The sequence below is a fragment of the Procambarus clarkii genome, chromosome 14 (assembly GCF_040958095.1).
Source record: "Procambarus clarkii isolate CNS0578487 chromosome 14, FALCON_Pclarkii_2.0, whole genome shotgun sequence".
In the NCBI taxonomy this organism is placed as follows: domain Eukaryota; kingdom Metazoa; phylum Arthropoda; class Malacostraca; order Decapoda; family Cambaridae; genus Procambarus; species Procambarus clarkii.
Window position 1 is genome coordinate 20,018,963 of NC_091163.1, and position 8,504 is coordinate 20,027,466.

Genomic DNA, 8,504 nt, shown 5'->3' on the forward strand with positions numbered 1-8,504 from the left:
TTTTCCAGAATTAATATATTTTCTCTAATTTTTTTCTTATGAAATGATAAAGTTACCCATTTCATTATGAGGTCAATTTTTTTTTATTGGAGTTAAAATTAAAGTAGATATATGACCGAACCTAACCAACCCTACCTAACCTAACCTATCTTTATAGGTTAGGTTAGGTTAGGTAGCCGAAAAAGTTAGGTTAGGTTAGGTAGGTTAGGTACTCGAAAAAACATTAATTCACGAAAACTTGGCTTATTAGGCAAATCGGGCCTTGCAAAGTAGGCATAAAAGAGCGTTCTGGCTACTAGGTACGACATATATATATATATATATATATATATATATATATATATATATATATATATATATATATATATATATATATATATATATGTCGTACCTAATAGCCAGAACGCACTTCTCAGCCTACTATTCAAGGCCCGATTTGCCTAATAAGCCAAGTTTTCATGAATTAATGTTTTTTCGTCTACCTAACCTAACCTAACCTAGCTTTTTTTGGCTACCTAACCTAACCTTACCTATAAATATAGGTTAGGTTAGGTTAGGTAGGGTTGGTTAGGTTCGGTCATATATCTACGTTAATTTTAACTCCAATAAAAAAAAATTGACCTCATACATAGAGAAAAGGGTTGCTTTATCATTTCATAAGAAAAAAAATATAGTAAATATATTAATTCAGGAAAACTTGGCTTATTAGGCAAATCGGGCCTTGAATAGTAGGCTGAGAAGTGAGTTCTGGCTACTAGGTACGACATATATATATATATATATATATATATATATATATATATATATATATATATATATATATATATATATATATATTATATATATATATATATATAAATATATATATATATATATATATATATATATATATATATATATATATATATATATATATATAGGCATATATATATATATATATATATATATATATATATATGAAGGCATATATATATATATATATATATATATATATATATATATATATATATATTTATATATATATATATATATATATATATTATATATATATATATATATATATATATAAATATATATATATATATATATATATATATATATATATATATATATATATATATATATATAGGCATATATATATATATATATATATATATATATATATATGAAGGCATATATATATATATATATATATATATATATATATATATATATATATATATATATATATATATATATATATATATATACATATACATATACATATATATATACATATACATATATATTATTAAATATGACCGAAAAAGTAAGATTAATATTTCTAACACGAATTTTCTCAATCTTTCGTACATTTCTTTTCACTGTTGGAGGTAATTCAAAAATCAATTCTCCAAAATTCATTTTTATTTCTAGTCTGACGCGACACTTGAGCGCGTTTCGTAAAACTTATTACATTTTCAAAGACTTTACACATACACAACTGAATAGAACTTACATATCTCCGATTTGTTTATATCTACATTTGAGTGAGGTGGATGGGGTGAGGTGGTATTTAATAGGGTATTAATTTCGTCAACACAAGACAGAACACGAAACAATGGGTATTGAAATGGAAGTGATTGTAGAAAGCCTATTGGTCCATATTTCTTGATGCTTCTTTATTGGAGCGGAGTCTTGAGGTGGGTAGAATATAGTTGTGCATTAATTGACTGTTGATTGCTGGTGTTGACTTCTTAATGTGCAGTGCCTCGCAAACGTCAAGCCGTCTGCTATCGCTGTATCTATCGATGATTTCTGTGTTATTTACTAGGATTTCTCTGGCGATGGTTTGGTTGTGGGAAGAGATTATATGTTCCTTAATGGAGCCCTGTTGCTTATGCATCGTTAAACGCCTAGAAAGAGATGTTGTTGTCTTGCCTATATACTGTTTTTTGGGAGCTTACAGTCCCCAAGTGGGCATTTGAAGGCATAGACGACGTTGGTCTCTTTTAAATATATACTGCAGGTATGTTGACGACATTTTTACACAGGTACCTGATGTCAGACATCTGCAGGAGCTGAAGGAGGCATTTGGGCAGAGTTCCGTGCAGCGTTTCACTTACGAGATGGAAAAGGATGGGAAGCTGCCCTTTCTAGATGTAACAGTCATGGAAAAGAGCGGAGGTTTCCACACTGCAGTCTACACTAAGGAAACGAACATAGGAATGTGCCTAAATGCCAACAGCGACTGCCCAGACAGGTACAAGAGGAGTGTTGTTAACGCATATGTCGACCGTGCTCTTAGCCAAAGCTCAGAATGGAAGCAAGTCGACGAAGAACTCTGTAGGGTAAGGCAGGTCCTAGTCAACAACGGCTTCTCCAATGGTTTCGTCGAAGACATCATAAGAAGGAAAGTGAAACGCCATGCAATCTCTGAAGAGACAACTAACACAACACCTACACCCCCTATTAGACTATTTTACAGGAACTTCTTTTCCACAGCTCATAAAACGGAGGAAAGGGTCCTGAAAGATATTGTTAATAGAAACGTTATCCCTACAGACAAAAATCAGAGGATACAACTAACGATTTACTATAAAACCAGAAAAACGGCCAGCCTACTCATGAGAAACTCTCCAGACACAAAGCAGAACGCTTTAAAAGAGACCAACGTCGTCTATGCCTTCAAATGCCCACTTGGGGACTGTAAGCTCCAAAAAACCCAGTATATAGTCAAGACAACAACATCTCTTTCTAGGCGTTTAACGATGCATAAGCAACAGGGCTCCATTAAGGAACATATAATCTCTTCCCACAACCAAACCATCGCCAGAGAAATCCTAGTAAACAACACAGAAATCATCGATAGATACAGCGATAGCAGACGGCTTGACGTTTGCGAGGCACTGCACATTAAGAAGTCAACACCAGCAATCAACAGTCAATTAATGCACAACTATATTCTACCCACCTCAAGACTCCGCTCCAATATAGAAGCATCAAGAAATATGGACCAATAGGCTTTCTACAATCACTTCCATTTCAATACCCATTGTTTCGTGTTCTGTCTTGTGTTGGCGAAATTAATACCCTGTTAAATACCACCTCACCCCATCCACCTCACTCAAATTTAAATATAAACAAATCGGAGATATGTAAGTTCTATTCAGTTGTGTATGTGTAAAGTCTTTGAAAATGTAATAAGTTTTACGAAACGCGCTCAAGTGTCGCGTCAGACTAGAAATAAAAATGAATTTTGGAGAATTGATTTTTTAATTACCTCCTACAGTGAAAAGAAATGTACGAAAGATTGAGAAAATTCGTGTTAGAATTATTAATCTTACTTTTTCGGTCATATTTAATAATATATATATATATATGTATATGTATACATACATATATATATATATATATATATATATATATATATATATATATATATATATATATATATATATATATATATATATATATATATATATATATATATATATATATATATATATATATTTTATTAAATATGACCGAAAAAGTAAGATTAATAATTCTAACACGAATTTTCTCAATCTTTCGTACATTATGCTTCACTGTTGGAGGTAAATCAAAAATCACTTCTCCAAAATTCATTTTTATTTCTAGTCTGACGCGACACGGGCGCGTTTCGTAAAACTTATTACATTTTCAAAGACTTCACAAATACACAACTGATTAGAACTTGCATTTCCCTGATTTTATATCTACATTTGAGTGAGGTGGGAAGGGTGATGTGGCATTACATTTGAGTGAGGTGGGAAGGATGATGTGGCATTAGAGGATATTAATAGGGTATTAAAAGTATCAACACAAGACAGAACACGAAACAATGGATATTGAATAGAAGTGTTTGTAGAAAGCCTATTGGTCCATATTTCTTGATGCTTCTATATTGGAGCGGAGTCTTGAGGTGGGTAGAATATAGTTGTGCAATAATTGGCTGTTGATTGCTGGTGTTGACTTCTTGATGTGTAGTGCCTCGCAAACGTCAAGCCGCCTGCTATCGCTGTATCTATCGATGATTTCTGTGTTGTTTACTAGGATTTCTCTGGCGATGGTTTGGTTATGGGAAGAGATTATATGTTCCTTAATGGAGCCCTGTTGTTTATGCATCGTTAAACGCCTAGAAAGAGATGTTGTTGTCTTGCCTATATACTGGGTTTTTTGGAGCTTACAGTCCCCAAGTGGGCATTTGAAGGCATAGACGACGTTAGTCTCTTTTAAAGCGTTCTGTTTCGTGTCTGGAGAGTTTCTCATGAGTAGGCTGGCCGTTTTTCTGGTTTTATAGTAAATCGTCAGTTGTATCCTCTGATTTTTGTCTGTAGGGATAACGTTTCTATTAACAATATCTTTCAGGACGTTTTTCAAAAAACGGCCAGCCTACTCATGAGAAACTCTCCAGACACAAAACAGAACGCTTTAAAAGAGACTAACGTCGTCTATGCCTTCAAATGCCCACTTGGGGACTGTAAGCTCCAAAAAACCCAGTATATAGGCAAGACAACAACATCTCTTTCTAGGCGTTTAACGATGCATAAGCAACAGGGCTCCATTAAGGAACATATAATATCTTCCCATAACCAAACCATCGCCAGAGAAATCCTAGTAAACAACACAGAAATCATCGATAGATACAGCGATAGCAGGCGGCTTGACGTTTGCGAGGCACTACACATCAAGAAGTCAACACCAGCAATCAACAGCCAATTATTGCACAACTATATTCTACCCACCTCAAGACTCCGCTCCAATATAGAAGCATCAAGAAATATGGACCAATAGGCTTTCTACAAACACTTCTATTCAATACCCATTGTTTCTGTTCTGTCTTGTGTTGATACTTTTAATACCCTATTAATATCCCCTGTTCTGTCTTGTGTTAATGCCACATCATCCTTCCCACCTCACTCAAATGTAGATATAATATCAGAGAGACGTAAGTTCTAATCAGTTGTGTATTTGTGAAGTCTTTGAAAATGTAATAAGTTTTACGAAATGCGCCCGTGTCGCGTCAGACTAGAAATAAAAATGAATTTTGGAGAAGTGATTTTTGATTTACCTCCAACAGTGAAGCGTAATGTACGAAAGATTGAGAAAATTCGTGTTAGAATTATTAATCTTACTTTTTCGGTCATATTTAATAATATATGTCTACAGGAAAGACTGCTACCAAAATATACTAATATTAAAGTGCACGACCCAGCAGCAAGGAATTAAGCCTTCACGATAAAATATCGCCAGGATCTGATTCGTGATCAGATATACAAGGCAGAGAATGAAATCAAAGACAACAAAACGCAACTACTTCATGCTACAAACGAGTGGAGAAATAGCAACATCGACATAGTATCCGTACCCGCATTGAACAACACCTCGACATCCTCACAGACCAACATCACCTCAGCACTGAAACAAGGATTATCAAGAAACTAACAACATTATATGGAGGACCTATGGCAATTCCACGACCAAGAGATGGCTTCCTGAACCTTGCAGGAATTAACCTCACTGAGGACCAAGTCACTCTCCTAAATCTGGGCATAAACTGTCATGTTATGTCCAGACCGAGTGAAATGGCCCGGAAAGTAGAGTTGGAAATTCTGTTGGACGACATATTCGACCTCGAGACACAAAAGAAGGTCACTACCAAAGATACCTTACAAGCAGAACTTATTGCAGAAGGAGGAAAGAATCGAGGCAACTACAGAAGCACCATACTGTCCCCCGAGCTTAAAGCGGCAGCTAAAAGCCTTCGTGAGAACAAGGAGATAGTTGTCAGGAGAGGTGACAAGTCGCCAATATATGTCATTCTTAAAAAAGACGAATATCTGGCGAAAATGAACATCATACTCTCTGACCAAACTAAGTTCCAAAGGGTAACGAAGGACACTACAGCCGAATTAAAAGCAAAGGTCAACAAACTGATCGAAACTGTGAACGCCAAGAAATCCGGACTTCACCTGCCAAAGATCATTGGGGAATATAAACCTGGATATGCGTATGGAAATGTCAAGACGCACAAGCCTGGAAACCCACTTCGGCCAATCATTAGCCAGATACCTACACCCACGTACAGACTGGCGAAGCGACTCAACGGCCTGCTGACTCCTTATGTTCCTTGCGCCTTCAGCCTGAAGTCTCCAAAGGAATTTGTGGACTTACTGCGGGGCACACGGGCCACAGGGATAAGAGCCTCGTTGGACGTAGAATCGCTGTTTACCAACGTACCTGTGGACGAGACAATCGGAATGATAGCCGACAGAGTGTATCGTGATCCAGCCTGTACTCCTCTTGACATGCCAGAAAGTATTCTGAGGAAACTACTCCAAGCTTGTACTAAAGAGGCACCCTTCTTGAGCCCGGATGGGCACATGTATAAGCAAGTAGATGGGGTCGCCATGGGTTCTCCCCTAGGTGTCCTGTTTGCAAACTTCTACATGGGTACCATCGAGCAAAAAGTCTTAGTCGACATGAACTTGAAACCGGCCATATACTGCAGGTATGTTGACGACATTTTTACACAGGTACCTGATGTCAGACATCTGCAGGAGCTGAAGGAGGCATTTGAGCAGAGTTCCGTACTGCGTTTCACTTACGAGACGGAAAAGGATGGGAAGCTGCCTTTTCTAGATGTAACAGTCATGGAAAAGGGCGGAGGTTTCCACACTGCAGTCTACACTAAGGAAACAAACATAGGAATGTGCCTAAATGCCAACAGCGACTGCCCCGACAGGTACAAGAGGAGTGTTGTTAACGCATACGTCGACCGTGCTCTCAGCCACAGCTCAGAATGGAAGCAAGTCGACGAAGAACTCTGTAGGGTAAGGCAGGTTCTAGTCAATAACGGCTTCTCCAATGGTTTCATCGAAGACATCATAAGAAGGAAAGTGAAAAGCCATGCAACCTCTGAAGAGACAACTAACACAACACCTATACCCCCTATTAGACTATTTTACAGGAACTTCTTTTCCACAGCTCATAAAACGGAGGAAAGGGTCCTGAAAGATATTGTTAATAGAAACGTTATCCCTACAGACAAAAATCAGAGGATACAACTGACGATTTACTATAAAACCAGAAAAACGGCCAGCCTACTCATGAGAAACTCTCCAGACACAAACAGAACGCTTTAAAAGAGACTAACGTCGTCTATGCCTTCAAATGCCCACTTGGGGACTGTAAGCTCCAAAAAACCCAGTATATAGGCAAGACAACAACATCTCTTTCTAGGCGTTTAACGATGCATAAGCAACAGGGCTCCATTAAGGAACATATAATCTCTTCCCATAACCAAACCATCGCCAGAGAAATCCTAGTAAACAACACAGAAATCATCGATAGATACAGCGATAGCAGGCGGCTTGACGTTTGCGAGGCACTACACATCAAGAAGTCAACACCTGCAATCAACAGCCAATTATTGCACAACTATATTCTACCCACCTCAAGACTCCGCTCCAATATAGAAGCATCAAGAAATATGGACCAATAGGCTTTCTACAAACACTTCTATTCAATACCCATTGTTTCTGTTCTGTCTTGTGTTGATACTTTTAATACCCTATTAATATCCCCTGTTCTGTCTTGTGTTAATGCCACATCATCCTTCCCACCTCACTCAAATGTAGATATAATATCAGAGAGACGTAAGTTCTAATCAGTTGTGTATTTGTGAAGTCTTTGAAAATGTAATAAGTTTTACGAAACGCGCCCGTGTCGCGTCAGACTAGAAATAAAAATGAATTTTGGAGAGGTGATTTTTGATTTACCTCCAACAGTGAAGCGTAATGTACGAAAGATTGAGAAAATTCGTGTTAGAATTATTAATCTTACTTTTTCGGTCATATTTAATAATATATGTCTACAGGAAAGACTGCTACCAAAATATACTAATATATATATTGGTGTATACTGGCAGCAGGTTTTCTTTCAAACATGTTTCATTGAATATGACCGCATATTTTGTATTTATTATTTTCTGGTTTAGGGCTTCTATCCCTCTAACTATTTTCTTAGCATCAGGGCTAAGTTGAAATAGGAGTTCTCCAAAACTCATTTTCGTACTTTTAAGGTGAAGAAAACAATTGATTTACTATAGAGTGTATTACACTTATTTATACAATTTGCACAACGTTTCGAGCCTTCATGGTTCATTCTCAAGTGAACAGATCTTACAATGCCTGTTGATTTTATACCCGCACTGGGTCTGGTGATAATACAATAAATGTGAAAACATGGGGGGATACATAAGGGATAAATGTGAGGTGAAACATAGAGGTAACTGCAGAAGGCTTATTGGCCCATACGAGGCATCTCCTATCTAAACACAAAGATTAATCCAGTGTAATTGGCCTATTATGTTGGACATTATCTTCTGTGTTGGCATCGTTATGTTCTGGTCTTGTCCTTACTCTCATGGTGGGTAGAGTAAATAGGATTGTATAGGAAAATGAAAAAAAAAGATTCTTCACTCGTGTTCTGGGAGTCAG